Genomic DNA, 27,028 nt, shown 5'->3' with positions numbered 1-27,028 from the left:
CAATCACACAATTTGAGCAATTCGATTGATTGCTTCACGCCTTACTTTCCTCCAGTTTTCTAGATTAGGTATACATTAATATACTCATAAATTATTCGGTCCACCTCATAGGACTGCAAAACTGTATTCGAGTTACATCACAAAGTACACAAGAAGACTTGCTTTATTGCAAATCTACCATGTGTAGTTTGAGTATGCTTCTCTTCTCACTAGACGTGAAATGATTCACGTGTATTTTATTAGGCGCAACCTTTTTGCTCTATAGTTCGTCACCTCCTTTGCGCGTTTGGAGGTCGTAACTACCCAGACTTGGCGCGCAACTCACGAACTCTGCGTTAATGAAGGTATCCCTCTGTACCATTTGCAGTCGGCTTCATCTTTAGCCTGACAGTTCCTCTTGAACACACTCCGGGACTCAGAGCTGCTGCAGCATAAGTCTTAAAACACACACACACACACAGCCGGCAAGAGCCTCTTGCTCTTTTTCTTACACTTTTGCACTTTTTCTACACTTTTCTTACACCTAACACTACAACAAGCCAATCATGCTGTAATACAGCCGGACTCGAGTCATTTTTAGTTAAAACACACAAAGGTTTTTCCCACTCTCAAGTGAGGGCTACACTTTGTGTGAGTGTCCCCCACCAACCATCTGCATTTGTATTACTCATGCAATAATAACAGGCTCTTTTATTTGGAGAAATTTAAACATTAATGCTCATTGAGTACCTCCACAACTGCACCACACTGTCAAGCCAAATGGTAAGAAATCTTACCTATTTTTACGGCCGTTGGCTTGCAGTGCTGTGCAGTTCTGGAGCCACAGGCATCAACGTCTTTCGTTCCAATCCTGTTCGTGACGCCAAATGTTGGCAAATAATGCAACACGAACCATCTCTGCAGTTGTAGGAAAAGGGGGTCCCTTTGTTTATTCAACACAGCGCTTATATAGACCTCATGAACACCAGCAATGACGTGGATTTCCAGAATTCAGTCCTTATCTGGTCATGTGTCGTGACTGGACCTAAGTGTTTTGGCAAAACATCCTGGACTCCCCTCCCATCCGAACACATCTTGTATAACAATCAGGTCATGTTGGCCTCCCCAAGTCACGTAGCCGTCTTAAGTTCAACTAGAGTTTAACAAAAAGAAAAGTCATATGCAATGTGCAAGAAAGTAGTCATTTTACAATAGTAGAAGTTGGCGAAACCCAGAAACCTCTGTAACAGCTTCCTAGATGTAGGAGTGGGCCAGTCAACCACAGCCTGGATCTTGGCAGGGTCCGGTTTCAGTTGCCCCTTCTCCACAATAAACCCCAGAAAAGGAACAGATGGTGAATGAAAAGTGCACTTTTGAGGCTTGACAAACAGACGGTTCGCCAAGAGCCTCTGGAGGACAAGGTGAACGTGCTGCCGGTGTTGTTTGGTGGAAGAGGAGTAAATAAGAATGTCGTCCAGATACACAAACACAAAGCGGCCAATCATGTCACGTAAGACATCGTTAATGAGGCATTGGAAAACTGCAGGGGCGTTAGTAAGACCAAAAGGCATGACGCAGTATTCAAAATGCCCTAATGGCGTGTTAAAGGCCGTCTTCCACTCATCCCCTTTCCGAATACGGATGAGGTGGTAGGCACTACGTAGGTCCAACTTAGTGAAGATGGTGGCAGTGTGAAGTGGAGTGAAGGCGGAATCAAGGAGAGGAAGAGGGTATTTATTTTTTACCGTGATGGCATTGAGTGCCCTGAAGTCGATACATGGGCGCAAGGAACCGTCCTTCTTTTGAACAAAAAAGAACCCTGCTGCCAAGGGGGAGGAGGATGGCCGGATATGCCCTGCAGTGAGGGAAGTGGAGATGTGCTCCTCGAGAGCCTTCTGTTCAGGTTTGGAAATATTGTATAGTCGGGATGAAGGAAGCGGCGCCCCCGGCAATAAGTCTATGGCACAATCATAGGGGTGGTGGGGGGGAAGAGACATAGCATGATCTTCACAAAAGACTTTCCTAAAGGTGTGATATTCCTCCGGAACCAGAGATAGGTCAGGCGAGACAGGAGAAGGGTTTGAAGGACAGACCGGAGGAGAGGCGGAGCGGAGACAGTTAGCATGGCAGAATGAACTCCAGTTGACCATTTTAAAAGTGGACCAATCAATATAAGGACTGTGACGGTGCAACCAAGGGAGACCCAAAACTACAGGAGCGGAGCGTGAGGGGATAACAAAAAAACAAATGGATTCCCGGTGGTTGCCAGACAGCAGGAGTGAGACCTGGCGTGTCTGATGCGTAATGCTAGCTAAGTGGCATCCATCCAAAGAACGCACATTTTTGCATCTCTCCACCGGCATGGTGGGGATATTAAGTTCCTTTACCAAGCCACTGTCTATAAAGTTCTCGTCAGCGCCCGAGTCGACAAGGGCGGAGATAGCGAGGTGCCCCTCCCCTCCCCAAGACAACGTACCTTCCACTTGCAGACGGCCCACGGAAGCAGTGGAGGAGGGAGGGGGGGAACGTCCGTCCACCGATGAGCTCTGGGAGGGGGACGAACGTCGAGCAGCTGGTCGGCTGGAGCAGCGGGAAACTGGATGGTCCGCAGCGCCGCAGTAGCGGCAGAGACGAAGACGCAGACGGCGAAGTCTTTCCGCGGCGGATATCCGGTTGGCTCCCAGCTGCATAGGAACAGCCTCCCCGATGCTCTCGATGGGTGAAACCATCGACGGTGGAGGCGGAAGCGCCAGAGTTTCGTGGGGGTGAGAGAGTGGCTGGGGGCGTTCCCCACCACGCTGACGGCTGCGCTCCCGCAGACGGTTATCCATTCTGATGGCGAGGGAGATGAGCTCTTCGAAGGAACGGGTCTCATCTCGGGCTGCCAATTCGTCCAGCAGACGGGGACTAAGGCTGGCCAGGAAGACGCACCGTAGGGCTTTCTCATCCCAGCCGCTCTCCACTGCGAGACTGCGGAAGGAGATTGAGTGATCCGCCACCGAGTTCGTGCCTTGGCGCAGGGCCAGGAGGCGCAGTCCAGCCTCTCCTTCTCTGACCGGGTGGTCGAACACATTCTTGAGCTCTTCAACGAACAGGGGTAAGCTGGAGAGGAGTTCCGGCTTGTTTTCGCTCACCACCATGGCCCATTTGGCGGTGCGTCCGGTCAATAGACCAATTATATACGCCACCTTGGCGGAGTCGGTGGCGTAGGTTTGCGCTTGCTGACGAAACACGAGGCAGCACTGGTGGAGGAATAGTCTGCACTCGCCAAAATTACCCTCGTACCTGGAAGGGTGAGGGATATTGGGCTCCCGTGGGACTAGTTGGAGCGCCGGCGATGTTGTGGCCGGTGGTGGAACGGTGTCCGAGGGGGTGACCACAGACGTGTCAGTCAAGCGGGCGTGCATGTCGCGGACCAAAGTGGATAGGTCCTGTAATGTCCGCTCGTGGTCGCTGATCATCTGCCCCTGGGCCTTGAGGGCAAACTCGAGTTGCTGATGTTCCGCGGGATCCATGGCATTGGCTGGATTATTCTATCACGTTCTGACCGTGTGGCGGAGAGGGTGGATCCCAAGATGCAGGACACAGCAAGCTCAGGTAAGGTCAAGCTGCTTTAATAGTTCAGGTGAGGAGACCCAATAAACAAAAGGCGCCGGAGCACAAAAAAAGGGAGCTCCGTGGAAGGGTGCACGCAGGCACAACACAAAATACAAGGAAGAGCAGAGCAGTCTTAGAGGCCAGCGGGCTACCGGACGGGTAGGAGGGTGCATGGCCGAGGCGTGTGTAACGCTGGAGGAGGTACAGGAGTTAGTCTGTCACGTCCACAAAGGAATAATCCTGCACCCTCCTGCCGCAGCTCAGTGCCTAAAGAAGGGAACCGGAAATTAGCTTGATTGTCAGCAGCTGCGCCCGTCAGGTAGCTCCGCCCAACTCCAAGGAGGTCCACATCTGTAGATGCACACAGAGAGCAGTAAGAGTCCTAATAACCACATGAACTGGGCGTACCCCCAAACCGACACACAAGGTAACATATGTCACTGTGCAGCGTGACATTTATATTTTTATGCTTTATTTTTTTTAGATTTTATTTGATCTTATATTACTCTAATTTACCAGACTGACATTTTCATTGTCCTTATTGTGCTTGTGCAGCACTTTGGAAACCTTGTGTTTGTTTAATTCTGCTACATAAACAAAATGGATTGACTTGGACATTGCATGGGTTATGATCCTCCAATTACACGCCTGCCTCAGTATCAACTTGAAGAAAACTAAAAAGATAGTTGCAGATTTCAGGAGGACCATAAAAAGGCAGTGTATGGTACCAGCATGGGAGTATGAAAGATTCAAAGTGATTTGGAGGTCAAGGGTCATATGACCTGGCGCTATTTATAATAGTTCATAAAAAAAATATCACATGCAATCTTATGAAAGTCAAGTAGAAAAGCTAAAAGATGAGTATGGTAGTAGCAGACAATTCCTATTGATACAAGGCAGTTTGGAGGTCAAAGGTCACATGACCTGGAATCTACTGGTAATGATTTGTAAAAAATTCATATTTAATTCTAGCAAAGTTGAGTAGCAAAGCAAAAGGCGTGTATAGTACTGGCAGACAAGTCCCACTGATACAAAGTAGTTTGGAGGTCAAAGGTCACATGACCTGGAAGCTATTCATAATATTTTATTTCAAAAAATTATATAAAATCCCAGCAAAGTTGAGTAGCAAAGCAATAAGGCGTGTATGATACTAGCAGACAAGTCCTACTGATACAAAGTGGTTTGGAGGTCAAAGGTCACATGACCTGGAAGCTATTCATAATATTTTATTTCAAAAAATTATATAAAATCCCAGCAAAGTTGAGTAGCAAAGCAATAAGGCGTGTATGATACTAGCAGACAAGTCCTACTGATACAAAGTGGTTTGGAGGTCAAAGATCACATGACCTGGAAGCTATTGGTAATGATTTGTGTAAAAAATTCATATAAAATCCTAGCAAAGCTAAGTAGAAAAGTAAAAAGGCATGTATGGTACTAGCAGACAATTCCTACTGATACAAGATGGTTTGGAGGTCAAAGGTCACATGACCTGGAAGCTATTGGTAATGATTTGTGTAAAAAATTCATATATAATCCTAGCAAAGTTGAGTAGCAAAGCAAAAAGGCGCGTATAGTACTGGCAGACAAGTCCCACTGATACAAAGTAGTTTGGAGGTCAAAGGTCACATGACCTGGAAGCTATTCATAATATTTTATTTCAAAAAATTATATAAAATCCCAGCAAAGTTGAGTAGCAAAGCAATAAGGCGTGTATGATACTAGCAGACAAGTCCTACTGATACAAAGTGGTTTGGAGGTCAAAGGTCACATGACCTGGAAGCTATTGGTAATGGTATTTAAATTGGTTATTTCCCTTCGTCATGGAACATCGTAGAACTAATGTACAGAAAATAACATGAAAATTCATACATGAAATTCATATGGCAGTTAAACATCAGCGGCACTGTCGCACCAAAGTTAATACCAAATATAAATAGCACTCACCACTTTAGCCTGCTTCTCAATCAATGGCGGAGTCACGACTCTACAAAACTCTGCTCTTAACAGTGTCTAGACATTTTATAGTGACATTTACATCTCTTGAGCAGTTGTCCTTCTTATACCTCTCTCAAAATGCACGAGCGCCACCTAACGGCCGTAACGGTCCTTAACTTAAGGAAGTAGTTCATAGCACTGAACTTCCTTGGTTGTTAGTGGTATATAGTGTCGTGAAATCTCAACCTCAGACAGATTAAGGAGGTCTTGGAGCCATGCTTCCCAGTGCGGTCTGAGGTGATCAGGAAGTGGCTCATCCCATCCTACCTTGTCTTGACACATCCGTTGTAAAATCTGCTTACCTTTCAAGATGACCGGTGCCACAAATCCAAGAGGATCAAAAATTGAGGCAACTGTCGACAATACTCCTCTTCTAGTAAAGGCATGATCCTTTATCCTCACTCTAAACTGGAACATATCGGAGCAAATGCACCACTGGACCCCAAGAACCCGTTCCATTCTTTGTTCTCCCAGGGCCAGGTCCAGATCAGCTGCACCTTCTGCCTGTTCTTGCTTTGGGATTGTGTCAAGCAAATTCCGATTGTTGGTGATGAATTTGTGCAAGTGGAGCTTACCAACACTGCACAGTTCTCTTGCCTCTTTGACAAGCTGGATGGCTTCTGCTTCACTGTCCAAACTTGACGACATAAAAGTCGTGTTTTATAAACCGCACTGTGGCTTCACTAAAGTTTCCTGCTCCTTCTGCAGCCAGGTGCTTGAGCCCAAAGTTTGCGCATCCGGGTGATAATGCAGCTCCAAACAAGTGAACTTTCATGCGGAACACTGACACTGGAGCTTTTATATTTCCCTGTTCCCACCACAGGAATCGGAGGTAGTCTTGGTCTCTTGGTGCAACATGAAATTGATGGAACATCCGCTCCACATCACACATGAGGGCTACTTGTCCTTTGCGGAAGCGAGACAAGACCCCTACAAGGGTATTGGTAAGATCTGGTCCAGTAAGTAGATGCTCATTCAGCGATGTATTCAAGTTCAAGTTCAAAGTTCAAGGTCTTATGGACCCACTGCAGTTTGCATACAGGGCCGGCAGGGGAGTGGACGATGCCAAACTGTTCATAATGGAGGCCATCCATGCTCATCTGGAGACCCCTAATTCCATTGCTCGGCTCCTGTTCGCGGACTTCTCATCAGCATTCAACACCATGCAGCCACACCTCCTTGCTCAAAAGTTAGTTACCCGCTTTAAACTGGATCATCAGCTCACTTTGTGGATTATGGATTTTCTAACTGACCGTTCACAAAGGGTGCTTGTTAACGGTTTTTACTCCGACACCCTCCGTACCTCCACCGGCTCCCCCCAGGGCTGTGTTTTATCACCACTCCTCTTCATCCTCTATACGGACGACTGCAGGTCTAGCCGCATTGCCACCTCGTGAAGTTTGCTGACGACACAGTTCTACTTTCTCTGCTTTCTGCACCAAATCTACACCATAGCTCTGTTCTTCAGGACTTTGTCACCTGGTGTGACGACGTTTGCCTGCAACTCAACCCAACCAAAACCAAAGAGGTGATTGTGACATACAGCAACAAGCAGAGACAACTTGCAGAGGCCATCACTACCACCATTGGGGGGGAACCGGTGGAGGTGGTTGAGGAGTATAGGCACCTAGGCACGATATTTGATGGCCTTCTGAGGTTTTCATCAAATACAGAGGAGATCCTCAAGAAGTGCAATCAGAGACTGTACATGTTGAGGAAAAAAGGAAAAAAAAAATGCTGACCTTCTATTATGCTTTCATTGAGAACTTTTTGGCCTTTTCATTCATTTCATGGTTTTATTCACTGCATCTACAGGATCGGACTCGTTTAACCAGTATTTCAAATGTTTGTTCCAAAATCATTGGCCATCCTGTGAGACCTCTTCCTACATACTGCGATCAACAAATAACCCGGACTGCATACAGGATTCTACAGGACCCTTCCCACGCGCTACACCCCGTGTTTGAGTGGCTTCCATCGGGTCGTAGACTAAGATGCCCACGATGTAGAACACAAAGGAGGAGGGCTACCTTTGTCTCTACAGCAGTCCGGCTTCTGAACTTGGACCCCTCCCTATCCAGATTTCGCACAACCTCCCTTTAGCTTGTTATACTTTTTAAATTATTTAATTACTATTTATTCTCTTAGGTACATGTATGTTCAGTTGTGTCTGCTCTTTTACTTGTCCTTGTCTGCTTTCTACATTTTTATTCGATATGCTGCTCTCTGTGTCCTTTAAATTGCCCCTCGGGGATAAATAAAGTGTTTTTGAACTTTGAACTTGAATAAAGGCCACATAATGCTTGTGGTATACGTCATCTTTCCTAAAACGTTTTTCCAGACACCTGAGTCGATGTTCTGCACATACTTTGTTGTTTGGCAGCTTGGGCCTCTCTTCCTTGAAAGGTCATTTCGTAATGTCCATTTGGCTTATGCTTGATGCCTTCTCTCATTGTCGTCAAAAACTTAATATCTTCTTGTGATATTAGAACATTTCACTGAACCTTTCAGTAAAGTCTGACTCAAATACTTTAAGTATTTCCGCTGGAGTGATAATTTCTTTAACCTGGGTTCTACAGACAAACTGAACCTCAGACTTGATCTCCAAAGATGGCTTGATAGCTGGAACTAGCTTTGCAGTTGTACATGTAGGTATATGAGATCTATTAGCTGGTATGTAACTGCTGGTGTAGGTTGTTGGGAGTTTTATTTTTGTGTCCGAGCCGATGCCTCTTACTTGTAGTCCTTGCACCCTTTCGCTCTTCACCACCTTTGTTTTTGATGTTATTGTGGATACTTTAAGTTTTACTGGCTCTTTCTTGATGCACAACATTTCAGCTACATTTTGCAAAATGAAAGTTGTGTCACTTTGACTGTCCAGTAAAGCATACACTAGAACTTCCTTGCCTGGTTCAGTTGACGTGGAAACATAGACTGGAACAATAGATGAAGTATGAGTTCCCTTTTCCTCTTGAACAACTCTGTTGGATGTAACTTGCTGCATTTCTATGGATTCAGACTGCTGGTTTTTCTCTCCTTTGTTTTCGTCTGTAGTGGCTGCCTTGTTCTTGAGCTCTCTTCTCACGGTCTTGATGAAGGCATGTGGGGTGACGTTTTCCACATAAGTCACACACACTCCTGGATGTACAGGCTTTGGAGTTATGATCATTCTTGAGACAACCAAAACATAACTTCTCCTGTTGTACAAACTTGAGTCTTTCTTCAACTGTTTTTTCCATCATTTGGCGGCACTTGTGGACAGTATGTCCCCGCTTCTTACAGAAAAGGCATGTGATGTTTGTTCTCTCACTTGCGCTAGTTGTGAAAGTCTTAGCACTTAAGTTTTGATTTCTTTGAAACTTGGACTGTTCTCGTTCTGTTGGCTTTGTTCTTTCTTGGTCAGTTGGCTTCATTACATTTAGTGATGTAATAGGATTGCATGCGATTCGAGCCTCCATGTTGAGAAATTGCACAAAATATCTGAAACATTTTGTGTTCGTCTTGATAAATTGTAACTTCTCTGTTCCAACGCGAGCTCAACCAATCTGGTAGTTTGGCAATAATCCTTTGGTTTTCTACACAGTCGTTTAGTGTTTGTAGGCCTTGAACATATGGCATAGCTGATTCCACACTGTTTAGAAAATCAACAAACTCGCGAAGATTGTCGCTGTCTTTGGGGCTAATTTTGTGCCATGCATATATCTTCTCACGGTATGCTTTGGCAACAATGAATGGATTACCAAATCTGTCTTCAAGTATGCCCCAGGCAGCATGATAAGCCGTTTCTGTTCCTGCAAGGAAATGGCCTTCAATAGCTCTCTTAGCAGTTCCTCCAACATACTTGTGAAGAAAGAACAGTTTTTCTCGAGTTGGAAAGTTTTTACGATCAATCAGAGCACAGAAAGACAGCTGCAGTCACATACCGGGTGACTTAAAAAAGAAACAGTCAGTTCATCTCTGCACGGTTCAGAGGCAATTAACCTGCAATTCTGGATTCCTAGACCATCCAAGAGCTTCTTTTTACCCTCCATATCCTTCATTGTGACTTCGTATCTATTTCTTCCTTTAAATCTGCATCCTGTCATGGTTCCACAGTTTAGAACAATTCCCTTGTCCAGTGGTGCAATGGCCCCCTCACCCACGACTTCCACTGCCACAGCTAATTGCCTAGGATAGGCAGCAGCCTTGTCTGATGGCTCCCTGGCTACCAGCTTGACTTGTGCTTGTTTAAAACAAAAAGTGCCCCTCCCCCCACCAGCCACAAATTTGGGGGGTGGGGGAGGACAGGGAGGGGGGAGCGGGCCCACTCCCTGAACATTCACAAAAGAGAATTTTTAAGAAAAAAAAAACACTTTCAATAGAAAAGAAAAAACTGAATATATCTCAAAAAATATCTCTCTGTGATCTACTCTGCAACTGCTCTCACCGTTTTTTTTCAGGGTAGTATGGCCGTAAGGTGCCAGGTCAACTGAAAAGATCCTATTTGAAGGTGATGCAGGCTAGACTCCAGAAAAAAAGTGTCAAACAGCGCCCTCAGCTGTCAGGCAAGAGCAGAAACCATAAAAAGCTTACAGCACCTGGTATTCCCAGGCGGTCTCCCATCCAAGTACTAACCAGGCCCGCCCTGTTTAGTTTCCGAGATTGGGGAGTTTCAGGGTAGTATGGCCGTAAGCTGCCAGGTCAATGTCAGGTTCTAACTCCTGTGACACTTGTAAAAACACTTAAATACAGAAATACAGAAGAGACAGACAACAATATTCAAAGTTGCTCGCAGCGAGGAGAGTGAAACCACATACCCAGTGACATGCCGCTCCACTCTGAATATGCAATTCACACTCCCCTCTTTTTATTCTCTTTTGGGGGTCTCTACTACATGGTCATGCAACTGTAAGGGTGGGGGGGGGGGGGGGTAGAAGGCAGTTGCACGAGCTGTATTTGTTTGTCTATGTGAGTGTGCGTATGTGAGAGCAATTACTTTTAATGTTTTATGAGTTCTTATCTTGACACATTCTTGCAGGGTTAACATGAGCATCTGCAGAGTTGCTGTTGGCGCATCCAGGCACCTCCAGGACCTGGGGGTCACTGGGGGTCTCTGATCAGGGTCACGGGAACATTCCTTCTTCAGCACATTCAAACACTTTCTATTGTCTTAGCAAATTGATATAAGGGTGATAACTAACAAAATAATACTTGTATCTACATTTTATTCTAACATTTCCCTCCTGTTTATCACGCTTTTATCTGCTTGCAGTCGCTCCTAGGCTGTCCTCTCGGTTTTTACTCGCAGGTCATCTTTGTCAGAAAATGTGCTTACACCTAAACGGAAGTGTTCTCGTCATCTGAGTCAAAGGACAAGTCAGAAACAAGTCAGGCATATCCATAATGGTTGTCCGAGTCATCATCACTGTCATCGCTGCCACCTGCCACCAGTAGGGGGTACATTTCATTTACCTTGTTGTCATTGGTGCCATGGCTACATCCACAGTCCATGTGATTATAACCTTCAAGATAGGGTTAGGGTATTCCCAGGTGGTCTCCCATACAAGTACTAACCACACCCCTGCTTAGCTTCCGAGATCTGACGAGATCGGGCGTTTTCAGGGTAGCATGGCCATAAGCTACCAGGTCAACTGAAAAGATCCTATTTGAAGGCGACGCAGGCCAAACTAGACTCCAGCAAAAAGTGTCAAACAGCGCCCTCTGCTGTCAGGCAAGAGCAGAAACCATAAAAAGCTTACAGCACCTGGTATTCCCAGGCGGTCTCCCATCCAAGTACTAACCAGGCCGGCCCCTGCTTAGCGTCTGAGATCGGACGTTTTTTCATTTTTTTATTATAGAACTTACAACAGTACATCACAGATCTGCGTTTTTTTTAATTATTATTTTTTAAAAAACATATATATATATATATATATATATATATATATATATATATATATATATATATATATATATATATATATATATATATATATATATATATATATATATATATATATTTGTAATCGTTGTCATTATTATTATGACTATTATTTTCGATTACTATTATAATGTTTTTTTCCCTGTCCTCTCTCTAGCCTATAAGTTGAACATTATTTTGCCATTGTCTGCTACTGAGATTAGGCTGCTCCCTTCTGTAAAAGAGTTCTCGAAGCTTTCTTGGTTGGCGGCCCGGCATATCAACATGGCCTTCTTTACATTAGCCTCAAAGTATGTCCATACGGGTATCTTCTTTTTTTCAAACTTTGTGAGGTTCCGTCTCAGCCATATGGCGTACCTCACATGGCTCAGCATAAAGTTCCATAGGAATGGAATGGCCTTTATTGTCATTATACAAGATGTACAACGAAATTGGAGAGCTTCTCCTTCCAGTGAAGTAGTCAAGTTTAAAGAAACAAAAAAGTATATAAAGTAGAGAAAAAAAGACTATTTAACAAGATATATACAAGATATCCAAAATATACACATAGTATTGCACAGGAGCATATGCAGGAGCAGATATATTAATTTTAGTGCAATGATCAATGGGTCATAGTGCAAATAATGTCTGGTGTATACAGATGAGCAAAGTTACATATGAGTGTATTGTAAAGGTTGTTAAATAAATAAATATGATTGAGATAGTAACAGAGGCAGTGATGGAAAATATTGCACATTTGTACGTTGTATGTCTGAGTTCAGGGTCGTGATGGCTCTTGGGAAGAAGCTGTTTCTCAGTCTGCTTGTTTTTGCCTTGATGCACCTGTAGCGTCTGCCGGAGGGCAGCAGGTCAAACAGCTGAGCACCGGGATGTAAATTGTCCTTGATGATGTTGCGAGCTCTGCTGAGGCACCGGGTGGAGTAGATGTCCGTCAGGGAGGGGAGAGGGCAGCCGATGATGCGCTGCGCTGCCGCGACTGTCCTCTGAAGCCTCCCTCTGTCCGACTCAGTCAGCTTCCGTACCAGGTGGAAACGCAGTAGGTCAGCAGGCTCTGGATGGACGAGTGGTAGAAGGCCAGTAGCAGCTCACTGTTCGGGTTGTTCCTCCTGAGGACTCTCAGGAAGTGTAGACACTGCTGGGCCTTCTTTATGACAGCTGTGATGTTGTCTGTCCAGGAGAGGTCGCCGGAGATCTGGACTCCCAGGAACCTGAATGTGTGGACCCTTTCCACACACTCGCCATTGATGTAGAGGGGGGGGCGGGTCACTTCTGTTCCTTCTGAAGTCCACGATGATCTCCATTTGTTTTGTGCGTGTTCAGGGCTAGGTTGTTGTCGGAGCACCAGGTCGTCAGCCTCTGGACCTCCTCCCTGTAAGCTGCCTCGTCTCCCTGTGAGATCAGTCCGACCACTGTGGTGTCGTCAGCAAACTTGACGATGATGTTGCTCTCATGGGCCGGACTGCAGTCGTGTGTGTAGAGGCAGTACAGGAGGGGGTTCAGCACGCAGCCCTGTGGTGATCCGGTGCTCAGACTGCGGGTGGAGGAAAGGTGGGGGCCGAGTCTCACAGTCTGGGGTCTGTTTGTTAGGAAGTCCTTGATCCATCTGCATGTGAGGGGAGGGAGGCCTAGGGTGTCCAGTTTTGTAGTTAGGATGTCCGGGATGATGGTGTTGAAGGCCGAGCTGTAATCCACAAAGAGCATCCTGGCATAGCTGTGCTGTTGTTCCAGGTGGTTCAGCACCGCGTGCAGGGCTATGGCGATGGCGTCCTCTGTGGATCTGTTCGCCCGGTATGCAAACTGGTGGGGGTCGAGTGGGGGGGGGGGGGGGGGGGAGACAGCCTTTTATGTGCTGGAGGACCAGTCTCTCAAAGCACTTCATGATTATGGGTGTGAGGGCAACAGGGCGATAGTCACTGAGGCTGGATGCGGGTGACTTTTTCGGGATGGGGATGATTGTGGCGGATTTCAGGCAGGTGGGGATGACTGCTTGGGCCAGGGAGAGGTTGAAAATCCTGCAGAAGACTCCGGACTGGTGTGCACATGCTCGGAGAACCTTTCCAGGTACGCTGTCAGGGCCCGGGGCCTTCCTGGGGTCCACTGCTTGGAGCACACGCCTCACGTCATGCTCTCCTACAGTTAATGGGGGGGGGGGGGGGGGGGGTCGGGAGGGGCTGGGGGCAGGGCTGGAGAAGATGAGTGTGGCTGTGGTGTTTCAAAGCGGGCAAAGAAACTGTTGAGTTCCTCTGCCAGAGACACGCTCAGGTCTCCTGACATCACATCACGTCCTCTGAAGTTAGTGATGCTCTGCAGTCCCTGCCACACCTCTCGTGCTGGAGAGGTGGGACTCTATCCTCCTGTTGTAGTCCGCTTTGGCTGTTTTTATTCCTCTTCTCAGGTCAGCTCGAGCCGTACTGTACAGAGCTCTGTCGCCTGACCTGAAGGCAGAGTCGCGGGCTTTGGGGAGGGAGCGGACCTGGCTGGTCATCCAGGGTTTCTGGTTTGGAAAAATCCGGATGACTTTGTCCACAGACACAGTTCCCATACAAAACTTGATATAGTCTAGTACTGTCACTGTGTATGTTTCCAGGTCCTGATGTTGAAATAGGTCCCAGTCTGTGTGTTGGAGGCAGTCCTGAAGTTCACTGAGTGCATTTTCCGGCAATGTGGTGATGATCTTTTTGGTGGGTCTGGATCTGCGTCTGAGGGGGGTGTATGCAGGAGTGAGCAGCAGGGAGAGATGGTCTGACTGTCCGAGGTGGGGGAGTGGTGTTGCTCTGTAGCCGTGCTTTATGTTTGAGCATACATGATCAAGAGTTTTTGGTCCTCGCGTTGGACACTTGACATGCTGATGAAACTTCGGGAGTACAGTCTTTAAATTGGCCTTATTAAAGTCCCCGGCTATAATATGAACGCCATCAGGGTGGGCCCGCTGATGTTCATTGATGACGTTCAACAGGAGAGAGAGTAGCGTTAGCATCCGGTGGGATGTAAACAGCGGTGACAATCACAACAGTTAGCTCCCTCGGGAGAAAATACGGCCGGCATCTTACGGACATGTACTCAATGTCAGGGGAGCAGTGAGTCTCTATGATCTTGCTGTTGTTGCACCAATCCTCATGCACGTAAATACAGACCCCCCCACCTCTGCTCTTACCGGAGTCCTCTGTTCGATCCCAGCGGTGTAGAGAGCGGCCGGCTAGCTGCACGCTAGCATCGGGGATCGTCGGTTTGAGCCAGGTCTCCGTGATGATTAGAACACAACAGTCACGAATGTAGCGGTTTCCCTCGAGCTGTAACTCCAGGTCGTCCTTTTTGTGGGTAATGGATCTGGCGTTGGTGAGGTACAGGCTGGGCAGGGGTGGCTTATGTGGGTTGTTTCGTAGCCGTAGCAGTAGGCCGGACCTGCGACCCCGCCTCTGCTTGCGCTCCCGACGCCGCCTGCGCCTCTTTCCAGACCCGACAACAATCCACGGAGCGCCCGGTGGTCTCGCTAGTTCGTCTGGGATGTTGTGTCGACGATGAAAGTCTCTGCAAACTGCCAGTTTGTGTCGGTAGCCGATGTCCACAAGGTCCTGTCGGGTGTAGTGGTGTAATGCCGATGTATACGTGGATAGAGTCCATAGACAAACACACATAAAATAAGCAAAAAAAGCACTGAAAGGGAGAGCCGTGAACCGCTGCGTCTGTGCGCGCCGCCATCTTTGATTGATCTTTGGTGTCAATTGGCCAAAGTGGACCATGAACAATTTTATGGTAGCTGGAGACTTCAACCAATGAAATCCATCCATTTTCTGCACCGCTTATTCTCATCAACGGACTGTATTCCCCACCTGTTACCAGCATGGGGACATTCCAACCCAAGATGACAACATACTGGACCAGGGACACAGCAACTTATGTGGCACAGACCCAGTGTCACACTGCCCTTCTTTTAGCCCAGACTGAGAGCCACTTTAGCAGCTGAAATATCTCAGGTGGGAGGGCGTTATACTGAAGATCTGAAGGTCCCTGGTTCAAGCACGGTTTTCAGCATAATCCTGATTTGCATTGTGACTTGGCAAATAGTTTGGAAAAAGGACCTTAACTTCAAAATCCCGCCCATCCAGCCAACCTTGAGTTCACTGAGACATTAAGGTGAGCCTGAGGTTGGCTCAGGTGCTTTCTTCACAGCTGGCTTTTAAACCTTTCAAGCCTCATTTCCAATTGTGATTTCTTGTTTTGTTGAGAAAAAAAACATTATTTCTGGAACATGTTATATGAACTACAATTTTCCCTACAAAGGAGAAATATTTGTCAATTTGGACAATTGTCATTCTGCCCCCACTTTGGACACATCGTCGTGATTCATTGTTTGGCAACTGCTTTGTGACCTCGCCAGTCCTCTTCACAGCCCATTCCCCATTGATCCCCATTCACATGTAAAAGATCCCCGGTTCGAAACTGGGTGGAAACAATGCCGTTCAATTCCTACTTTTACAAAAACATGGGAACAAGGACATGTGCTTGATCTCTGAAGGTGTATACACAAGCATCTGTCCCCAGTTTGGACACACAATCCATATTTCCCAGATGACTGATTGGGTGCATCACTGGCCTGCATGGAGGGGCTGTGGTGTCATTGCGTGTGTGGCAAAGCGAGCGGGGTAGGTAGTTTGCTGACAACGCCACCTGGGGACTTTCACCCCAGGATGTAACAGGTTGATCAATCACAAACTCTACATTAATCCCCAAAATCCCACAGAACAAGATTGTGATTTACAATGATAAAAGTAGTTATTTTATTAAACGATTATCTTAAAATGAGTGACAAACCATGAATAATACAAAGAAAGTGGTGATGGGAGGAGTCAAAAAGAAAAGAGGCCTGGGCTGGGGCTTAGCACGACAGCGGTAACATAATGGGAGGGATCCAAACCACACTGCATCCGTGACTCAGTAAACCAAAAGTGGGAAAAAAGGGGACCAACAGGCTGCCGCTCTGGGCCCTCAGCACCTGCCAACGAAAAAGAACATCCTTAAAAGCATAAAAGCAAGGCAACCCTCACACACACTTCAGTAATTAAAAGTCAATTTCAAACCAGCTGACGCCGGGGCTTGCCCCTAGGGTCATGGTTGGCGCTACCTCCCTGGGTCTGTCCTGGGTCGCGGGCACCAACGTGCCCTTGGGGGGGCGTTCACCGGCCTCCAGGCAGTGGGGTCCGCGCTGGTGGTGGCCTGAAGTCTACGGTGGTGGCTTGGGGTTGCTGTGCTGTGGTGGCCTGATCCTGCTCATGGGGACGGGGGCCTGGGTGACGTGTGGGGATGGGGGACATGCTCCTTGGAGTGGGGCCTGCTGGGGGGATGGTGCTCTTCTGGGCGTTTGGGTGTCTGCTGCCACTGGTCCTATGCTCTGCTGCATCGCTGTCCCTGTCTTTGCCCATCCCCAGTCTTGCCTTAGGGCTCGTCAGGGATGGTTCTCCGGTACGTGGGTGGAGCGCTGCTGGTTCTGGGGGCGGGGGGGAGGTCGGCCCTCCCGGTGGATTGTGGGGTCCGTCGGTGACCTTGCGCTGGTCTTAACTCCTCGGCTCTGGTGCTTGGCCTCCCCATGACTTGGAGCTATGGCTCTCCCTCACGGGGGTGAGCTGCCCGGCGGGTGTCGGCCGGCGCGGTGGAGCGCCTTACCACTCGCCTTACCACTCGCCTGCACGCCCCCTCCGCTTGCTCATGTGCGGGCCTCCTCCCCTCGCCCGCTCCTTTGTCTGCCACACTGCCGTAGCCCCGATGCCGTGGTCGAGGGGAGTCTGGGGGTGCTATCCCTTGGCGGTCCGTACCTCCCTGGGCTCGGGGCCTGGTTGTGGGTCTGGGACCCCTGGGTCCCCCGCCCTGTGATGCCCCGGACGCCCAACCCGGGGACGTCCACAGTGTGTGCTTGCGTGTGTCTGAGATTATTTTATGTATTTGTTGTTTTAAATACTTAGATAAATAATGATTAGTTTTATTATAATTCTATATATATATGTGTGGGTGTGCGTGTGTGTATATGGCTATATAGATATACGGGGGGCCTTGCGGGGGTCTGGCGCAAAGGCGTTCCATCTCTACCGCCCGGTCCTCCATGGGGCAGTGTGCCCGGGCCTCTTCTGTCCTGGCTGGGGCGGTCCTGTGTTGGTAGTCAGGCCTGGGGTTACCTGGGGCGGGCCGGGTTCTGCTTCCTGGGGGTGTGTGGGGGGCGGGGGGGCGGGCGTGGACGGGCTCCCTTCCGGTTGGCGGGGGCGCCCCTGTGCCCACAGGTGTGTGGCCTTTGATGCCCTTCTGCCCTAGTGGGGTATGGTCTCCCGCTGGTCTCGGGGGTGCGGCTCTCCTCCGGCCTGCTGGCGCCCTCTTGCCGGTTGGGATTGCTCCTCCATGGCCTATTGCTGGTCTCTTCGGGGAGTTGCTTGGGGAGTCGGCCCTGGCTTTGCCCACACCCATGGGGCCGGAGGATCTCTGGCGGTGGGGGCTTGACCTGGCTGCGCGGGGCGGGGTTTGCTGGGTGGTAGAAGGCAGTCTCTCTCCTTTTGTCATTCTCAGTGACAATTACACATTCACACACTCGCATTCACATACACAAGCACGCTTACGCACACATATATGAATATATACACAGAAGTACACACCTCCATATGGACACTCACAGCACATGGGTGCTTCTCTATACAATCTACCATTTTATCCCTGATGTCTATATGCTATTGGTATGCTATTATTACAGTAAAAATGATGTCAAGCAGTGAGATTTTAATTACTGTAACTGTATGGCTGTAATTGTGTTCACTATCATGGTTCATGTCTTCATTGTTACTATTGCTACTGGTAAGTTGGACTGTTTCATTTCACTGATATCATCTCTATTGTGACCCTTAGCCATCATTGACATTTAACTGTTCTGTTTGTCACTGTTGTTGTTATGGGAATTCTTGTTGCTGCTGTTTTTGTCTCTCCCTCTACTGCCCCCCCCACCCCCCCTTTCTCTTCTTCTTTTCTGTTCTTCTTCTTGCTCCGGTCCGGTCGCTCCAAATGGCAAAACAAAAACATCAAATAACGGCAAATAAAATTTCATGGTACAGGGAAGTTGTAGCCAACACCTTTCCTGACACAGAGCAAATCTGTTTAGCATGTAAGGGCATTTAGATCAACAATACTATCTGCCCCAATGGCTGGACGGGACAAAAAAAAACAAAAAAAAACAAACAAAAAAAAAGACCGAGTTAGCAGTTCTTTGTGCAAAGACGGAGTTGACGGTCATGCTAGGCTAGGAAAGGAGAGCCTCCGCGGTTAAAGGCCTTTTCGGGGTTTGAATGTGAAAACGTTTTCAAAGTACAAATGAGTGTGTGAATGGGAGATTTTGTCACTAGACAGGTCTTCATATTAAAGGGTGAGAAAAAGAGTAAGTCTTTGAGGAAGCAGAGGCAAGAATTCTCCACCCTCACCGGGGTAGAAGCTTGAGAATTACCTCAAAGAAAAGTTCATTACTCTCTCACTGACAAACAACCCTGTTGTTAGTTTTCCCTAGGAAGATCATCACAACAGGGACTAAATTATTCCCAAGATGGGAAATAAAAGTGGAAAACCACAAGTCAAAAAGGAACCAAAAGCTATATTCAGCATGACTAGGCTTGTCTTAACAAATACAACCAGAACCAAATGATGAACCAGTAGTATAATTACAAGTACACCTAATAAAACTAAATGCATATGAAGGAATAAAACCAGCAAGTCTTAGTAGAATGCGATAACCCACCATGTAACATCCCTATTTTCCCAGTGAGAAAAAGTGTCACTCTCTGTGGGATGGAGAATGATACAGGGCAAGTTGTAAATCAAGCTGTGGTGGCAAGAGCACCTTGTGTGCCTGACCCACACACATTGTTAAATTCTTTACCAACAGATGTCACATGGTTCACCATAGTAGACATCAGTAATGCATTCTTCTCCATTCAAATAGAGAAAGAAAGTTCAGGTTCGCATTTACGTTTGCAAAAAAAAAAATATATATATATATATACATATATATACATATATATATATATATATATATATATATATATATATATATATATATATATATATATATATATATATATATATATATATATATATATATATATATATATATATATATATATACGTACACACGCTTACCACAAGGATATTGTGAAAGCCCGACAATTTATTCACAAGCAATGATGGCCAGTATGTCCACGTTTGAACCCCCAAATGGAAGCCAGATATTATTATATGTAGATGACATCCTACTAGCGTCACCAGATAGGAAGTCATGTGAAGAAGACACAATAGCCTTATTACACCATTTAGCAAAAGAAGGCCATAAAGTGAGTAAAGACAATTTTGTAAGCAATCAGTGAAGTATTTAGGGCATCAGTTGACTGGACAAGGGCGAACCATTCTAACAGACAGAAAACAAGCAATCTTAAATGCAGCTAAACTACAAACGAAAAAACAAATGATGTCCTTTTTAGGACTCACTAATTAGATGTAGATGTTGGATTCCAAACTATGCACAAATAGTGTCACCATTAACAAACATAACATATAAAACAGACTTAAAAATGACAGCACCCTTATAGTGGAATGAGGCAGAAAAAGCATTATGTGTTAAAAAAAAAAATAAAAAATATATATATATACTGGTAGGAATTACGATTCTAGCACTACCTGATTACAGCAAAACATTTATACAAACAGTAGATTGTAAAGGTCTTTACATAACCTTGTGTGCGGGCTGTAATAGCAGCATCTATAGCCGTGGAAACAAGTGCAACCATTGTATTATTCCATCTACTCGTACTGAAAGTACCTCATGCGGTTTCCACCCTGCTATTACAGACTAACGTGACATTTTTGTCTCCTGCTGGACATCTGTCTTGCATGGCAACACTTTTGTCCCAACCACATTTAACACTTGAGCGATGCACCACGCTCAACCTAGCTACCCTTCTACCACTCCCTGAGGAAGGCCAACCACATGATTGTTATGAACTAACAACACAAACTGCAAAGTGTAGACCAGACATATTAGATCAGGCACTAACAAAAAGAGGAGATTTTGTAGATGGTTCCTTGAAGAAAAATAATTTTGGACAAACAATAACAGGCTATGCAGTTGTTACACAAGATATGGTGTTGAAAGCAGAACATTTACCATCCTCTTATTCTGTGCAAGCAGCAGAATTAGTAGCGCTTACAGAAGCATGCAAATTAATGAAAGGTCAAAAGGTGACAATTTATACTGATAGCCAATATGTATATTCAACAGTACATACCTTTGCACAATATTGGCAAAACAGAGGTATGATAACATCAACGGGAAAACCAGTAACTCATGACGGATTACTAACAGCATTACTAGAAGCAGTGCAATTGCCAAAACAAATTGTTGTATGTAAATGCATGACACATATTACAAATAATACTGATCCGATATCCTTAGGAAATGCGTTCGCTGATAAAATGATAAAACAAGCAGCACTAAAGGAACTGAACCATCTTAACACTAAAAAATTACAAGTAGACTTTGAGATTCTGGCAGACATGCAACAGCAGAGTCCAAAGCAAGAAATTGACCACTGTCTTAGGAATAAAGCAACCCTGGACAAAAATGTTAATATGTCGACAGATAATAAAACAATCTTGCCAAAAAATTTGCATAAGTGGGACGCTATTTTGAGCCATGGTTTTGCACATGTCTCAACAGGAGGGATGTGCCACACTATTAACACCCACTTTACTATGTATGAATTTAATTCTTTTTCCAAAAAATTTGTAGAGCGTGTTTAATGTGTGCAAAACACAATGCCCAGGGCAGCTTGCGACCTCGGTGTGGCCAATTTCAAAAACCACAATATTTATTTCAAGTAATACACATGGACTTTATTGTTTTATAAGTGTAAAAAGAAAACACTGACACTCTTCCAAGTGGGAAGGACCTTATCAAGTATTGTTAACGACATTGACGACATTGAAATTGCAAAAAGAGGTACATCAATCGCATTGTAAACTAGTCATTGTTCGGGAGTCTGACGAGGAAGGTAAAGACCCGTCTGTGACGCAGGGGACTTCAGAGTCCTAGACTCTGGGGCATCGTGCTGAGCAGTGAAGATTATAGCACATACCCTTGGCCAGAAAACCCAACAATGCATCCTGGTTTTGAGGGCACTGTAGCAGAATGGCACAAAAATGAAACAGTAACCAAAATGTCCCCCGGCTTACCAATAACTATTGTAGTCGGGTTAAGCTATAAATAATATAATAATTAATAAATGTTTATGTCTATATGATTATTGTAATGAATCCAATAGTAAAAATGGAAGGCATCACCATGGAACCATTTCAGGAACTTTTAACAACTGGGTTTTAAACATTGAACAAGCAGCAAAAAGTGCAGCAAACTATGTTAAAAATATTAGTTGTGTTGCATGTATGACCATGACCCCACTTCTCCAGATTGTACCAGCACTGATCAATGCTACTTGAGTCCCTGAAGTAATGACAAAAATGTCCACACTGTCACCATCATGTTCAGAATATTAGAATGTTTTTGTCGAGAATGTTTATATGATATAAACACTATATTCCCAGTAGTCAATGAGACAAAAAGGCCCCCACCATTCTCTACTAAAGTAGCCCGAGCAAATTTCACCAGTGTACAGCTAAAAGGAACCGCAAAAAAATGTAGGTCACGTTGAGTTCAAATATTGTAGACATGTAAAAAAAATCAAGATACCTACAACACAGAAGGAGGAAACACACCCCCATCAACTTAGTACTTTAGAGCAGACGTGTGGTAGTGGTGCGAGGACGAATACCTCGATGACATCGTTTATAACATGACCGGAACATGTGCAGTAGTGACATTACTGATTCCAGTATCTATTTACCCTATGAATGTTGACATGTTACTAAGTGCTATCATTGAAGCAGATAAACACCACATCCCAAACTACTTCCAAAGGAAGAGAGAAGTTCCAGCCCCCGACTGGATGATGCAAGACAATCCCACCGACATCGATGCCATCAGCGTGCCACGAGGGGTACCAGACGAATACAAACTAGTAAATCAGGTTGCATCAGGTTTGGAAAGTATTATCCCATGGATAACAGTTAACAAAAATGTGGATAGGATTAACTACCTCCACTATAACATACAAAAGCTTGGGAACTACACCGAGGCCGGACTCACAGCAATTGGAGAACAACTCCATGCCACGTCACTCATGGCCTTCCAGAATCGCATCGCCTTGGATGGACTGCTGGCACATCAGCAAGGAGTGTGCGCCATGCTTGGCGACCAATGTTGCATGTCCATCCCCAACAATACAGATTCCACAGGAATGCTGTTGCGTGCGATTTCTGGTTTAAAGGCGCTAAACACCAAGATGAAGGAGCACTGGTGTTGACACTGAGATGTTCGGTGACTGGAGAAAACTTGGGGGACAATGGTCTCCTTATGTGATGTCCGTGCTTATTGCACTCGCTGTTGCCCTTCTTTTGTGTGCCTTATGTGGATGTTGTTGTATCCCTATCCTGAAGGTTACAATCACATGGACTGTGGATTTAGCCATGGCACCAATTACAACAAGGTAAATGAAATGTACCCCCTACTGGTGGCAGGTGGCAGCGATGACAGTGACGACTCAGATAGCCATCATGGACATGCCCCTGACTTGTTTCCTGACCAAGACAAGTACTTTGACTCAGACGACGAGAACACTTCCGTTCAGGTGTAAGCACAATTTCTGACATAGATGACCTAATAGGTGAAAACCGAGAGGAGAGCCTAGGAGGGACTGCAAACAGAAAATGTGTGATAAACAGGAGGGAAATGTTAGAATAAAATGTAAATACAATGATTATAGTGTTAAGTTAAGGGCAGTTTCAGCTTGTTGCTCCTCCCGTACAAGGCGATGGTGCTGAGGCTTCGCGGTAAGCCCAACCACCTCCGCAGGAAACAGCTGACCTTCCTCTCGAAGCCCTTGACGGTGGTCAGTGGCACATTGTAGACCAGCAGCGGCCAGAGTAGGCGTGGCAGGATGCCGTGTTGGTAGATCCAGGCTTTAAACTTGGTAAACTTGGTAATCCTGACTTATCCACTGCGGTCAGCCAGGTTCCCAACTCCTCTGATGTTGCTTGGAGTGCTCCGGTGTCCTTCGAGGTACAGTCATAGATCTTGCCCAGGCTCTTAACTGGCTTCTCCCCCACCGATGGAATCTGGATGCCTCTGACTGAGAAGCGAAACTGGTCTGTGATTTTCCCCTTCTTCACCACCAGAGACCTGGAGGAGTTTGAACCTGACAGGGACTCTCAATTCACACATGTGTTGGACTTTGGACTCTGTCCCTTGTATGACCATTTTTCCCCATTGACGAACTGTTTTTGTGTTGGTGCCAGATGCACTGCTGGCACTGTGGCTAAGCTGGTCAAAGTGCCTGTCTAGTAAACAGGTGATCCTGGGTTCAAATCCCAGCAGTGCCTGGGTGCTTGGTCAGTGAAACTTTGGCAGCTGATTTCTGAACCATGTACTTCTTTTTGTCACTTGCCCTTCAAGAACGAATTGACGTTGCATCCACAGCTGACATGATTGTTGTGGATCCCACTACGCCAGAAGGTGCTTGAATCCAAAGAGTATGACATTGTGATGTTTTGTCATTCAGCGCCACTTTGCAGAGGCTCACCCACTTGACAGTTGAATTTTTTTCTCTTACAGTGTGTCCCCACGTGGCATTGGTGGTTCAGTGGTAGAATTCTCAGACATTTGCTGCCAGCCAATCAGGATGCGACACAGACGTCAGACAAGCAAAGAGACTCGCCTGCCATGCGGGCATGATTACCATTACCATTACCATCTATCAGGGATGACAACTGAATTAAGAATCAATGCCAGAAACCTGCCACAGGATTTCAGATAATGTTTTGATGCAGACTGGTCATGATACCTCTGAAGTTCACCAAAGCAGACCTGACTTAAGGTGACTACACTTCCAAAGTTCCCAGTGATGACTGAACCTCTCGCTCCTTGTGTTCCCTGAGAAACTCATATCTTCAATTTAATTATTGAGAATTTTGTTACCCACAGTCCTGGAAGATCGCAAAGGTGCTAGGTCGAAAAGGTTTACTTAAACAAGTTATTCCTTGTGTGCTGTTGTAGTCTCTGTCACGCAATTGGTCAGCGAGTTTGGCTGTTAACTGAGAGGTTGGTGGTATGAGCCCACCCAGGGACTGTCAATTCACACGTGTTGGACTTTGGACTCCCTCCCTTGTATGAACATTTTTCCCCATTGGCGAACTGTTTTTGTGTTGGTGCCAGATGCACAGCTGGCGCTGTGGCTAAGCTGGTCAAAGTGCCTGTCTCGCACTGTATCTTCAATTTAATTATTGAGAATGGCGTTTACCCACAGTCCTGGAAGATCGCAAAGGTTTACTGAAACAAGTTATTCAGGGAAGGGGCCTGCCTACCTTCACCGCTTGAACAGGGACTTGATCCCTGGACCCTCAGATTAAAAGTCTGATGCTCTACCAACTGAGCTATCCAGGCCGTTGTTGAATGAGGACAACTCTCAAGGTAAAATCTTCTGGCATACTGTACTTGACCTTGCAGAGATGAGAGCTTCTTCTCTGGCTCTTAACAAAGGCGGTCTCATCTTTCCCCTCTCCTCCCTATCCCTTATCTTCCCTGCTTTGTTGTCCCCTGTCCATCCTGTCGATGGAGTTTGACTTGATTCTTTGTCACGCAGTCTGAAATTGGCAAACTGAGAAATTCTGCTTGAGTGACCAATGCAGTCTGTCTATTTTAATACATTTCGTCTCAACTCATGTTGAAAAAGGACAGAGCCATTTCCGTGAGAGCACAAGACCCCTGGATTGTACCCAAAAATACTTTGCGTTCATCAAAGAGTAAAGCTGGTGTCCTGGTTTGCAATGCCTCGATTGTTACACCAGAAGGTGCGAGTCACATCCAAAACAAAGGGCATGCTGGACGCATAGCATGCGTTAGTATGGCTTCAACTGAACAGAAGTTGGCAGAGTGTGAGTCTCTGTGGCGCAATCGGTCAGCGCGCTCGGCTGTTAACCGGGAGGCTGGTGGTTTGAGCCCACCCAGGGACGTTCTCTGGATGCATCAGTGTCGCTGTTCCTTCATGTTTGCGCTCCACTCTTGCACAGCACTTGTGTGGTTCCCAATTGGCAAACTGCGTGTCAATGACTTTTCAAAAGCACATTCCAGCTTCCATGGTCTAACACATTTGATCAGAAGTTAGGTTGATCAAGTCACAGATTTCAGTTTGAAGCTCTGCTTGAAAATATTAGCTTTTGCAAAAGCGCCAGCCAGGATTATAGATTAAGAGACGACGGAATGCTTTTATGTTAAAAGGAATCAAGTCAAACCCCATCAACTGGTAAGCAGGGGCCCTTAAGAGAAGACACTGTATACTGTTGTGATTTTTTGACAGACATGTCTAGTAAACAGGAGATCCTGGGTTCAAATCCCAGCAGTGCCTTCTCTGTGTTTCAGCAGCTCCTATGCCGTTATTTAAAAGAAATGTTGTTCTTGTTCTGTTGAATAAAGACCCATCATTTCTGATGTCATATGTAGTATACATGTCACATGTACTACAATGCTCCCTACAAAGACAATACCCTTGTGTATTTGGACATTTGCAGGTTTAAGAAAACAGACCACATTAGCCAAATATCTTCTGGACAAAAGAGTGGTCAGACAAAGTTTGAGCCAGTCACCTGAACATTAGACTTTTGATCTGAGTGTCCGGGATTCAAGTCCCTGTTCAGGTGACCAGTGATAGGGTCTGAGGTCCACTTGCAAACGCCTCCTTTTTGCCCACAAAATACAAGGGCAACAGGACAATCCCTTGGTACTTTATGGAAACAATGTGAGGTGCCTGGCTTTTAACTAGAAGTGGAAAGACTTGTGTAGCCCCTCACACAAACCATGTGTCTTCCTCCCATGCACATGTTGCCAGCTGATCCTTCAGCAAAATTTTGGTTCTAGAACAATGGGGTCACCTGCCCCCATTGGTCTTTTCCAAGGAGTCACGGTGGCCGAGAGGTTAAGGCGTTGGACTCGAAATCCAATGGGGTTTCCCCGCACAGGTTGGAATCCTGTCTGTGACGCTTTGGCTGGGCATTTGTTGCCGCCATGCTGTTTACCTTGTGGTGGAGTACTGTTGGTTATGAGGGCCGGGGTGTTGTCCTTTCACGGTCCGCATTCTCTACACTGGAGGTCTAAATTTTGGGTAGAGGATAATGGAGTCCACTGTCCCCATTGATCTGCTTCTTGCAGTCTCGGTGGCCGAGAGGTTTGTTGCCACTCTGCTTTGACATGCTGTTTTCTTTACCTCTCCCCGGTCTTTCAGCGGCCTTGTCGAGGGTGTTTCACAGGTGGGTGGGTGGTGTGATGTTGGATATGGGGGCCAGTGGGTTGTCGCCCTTTTGTTGTTCCTGGAGCACATAAAGAAGAGTGGCCAGTACGGGGGGTAGAACCCATGA

The 27,028-nt window shown here is 46.2% G+C and overlaps 3 non-coding genes and 1 pseudogene across 3 annotated transcripts; 3 read left to right on the top strand and 1 right to left on the bottom strand.

The window, feature by feature from the left end:
* Positions 1-10,136: 10,136 nt before the first annotated feature.
* Positions 10,137-10,244, bottom strand: LOC131105758 (5S ribosomal RNA; annotated as a pseudogene).
* A 13,683-nt stretch (positions 10,245-23,927) lies between these two features.
* On the top strand, positions 23,928-24,001 carry trnat-agu (transfer RNA threonine (anticodon AGU)). Its single transcript has one exon. It is a non-coding gene; the product is annotated as a tRNA-Thr (tRNA).
* Positions 24,002-25,556: 1,555 nt separating this feature from the next.
* trnan-guu (transfer RNA asparagine (anticodon GUU)) lies at positions 25,557-25,630 on the top strand. The gene has a single exon. It is a non-coding gene; the product is annotated as a tRNA-Asn (tRNA).
* A 941-nt stretch (positions 25,631-26,571) lies between these two features.
* Positions 26,572-26,653, top strand: trnas-cga (transfer RNA serine (anticodon CGA)). Its single transcript has one exon. It is a non-coding gene; the product is annotated as a tRNA-Ser (tRNA).
* The last annotated feature ends 375 nt before the right edge of the window (positions 26,654-27,028 follow it).

Source organism: Doryrhamphus excisus, chromosome 17 (genome assembly GCF_030265055.1).
Source record: "Doryrhamphus excisus isolate RoL2022-K1 chromosome 17, RoL_Dexc_1.0, whole genome shotgun sequence".
Lineage (NCBI taxonomy): Eukaryota > Metazoa > Chordata > Actinopteri > Syngnathiformes > Syngnathidae > Doryrhamphus > Doryrhamphus excisus.
Note: the sequence above shows the minus strand (reverse complement) of the source record. Positions and strands in the feature narration are given on the sequence as shown.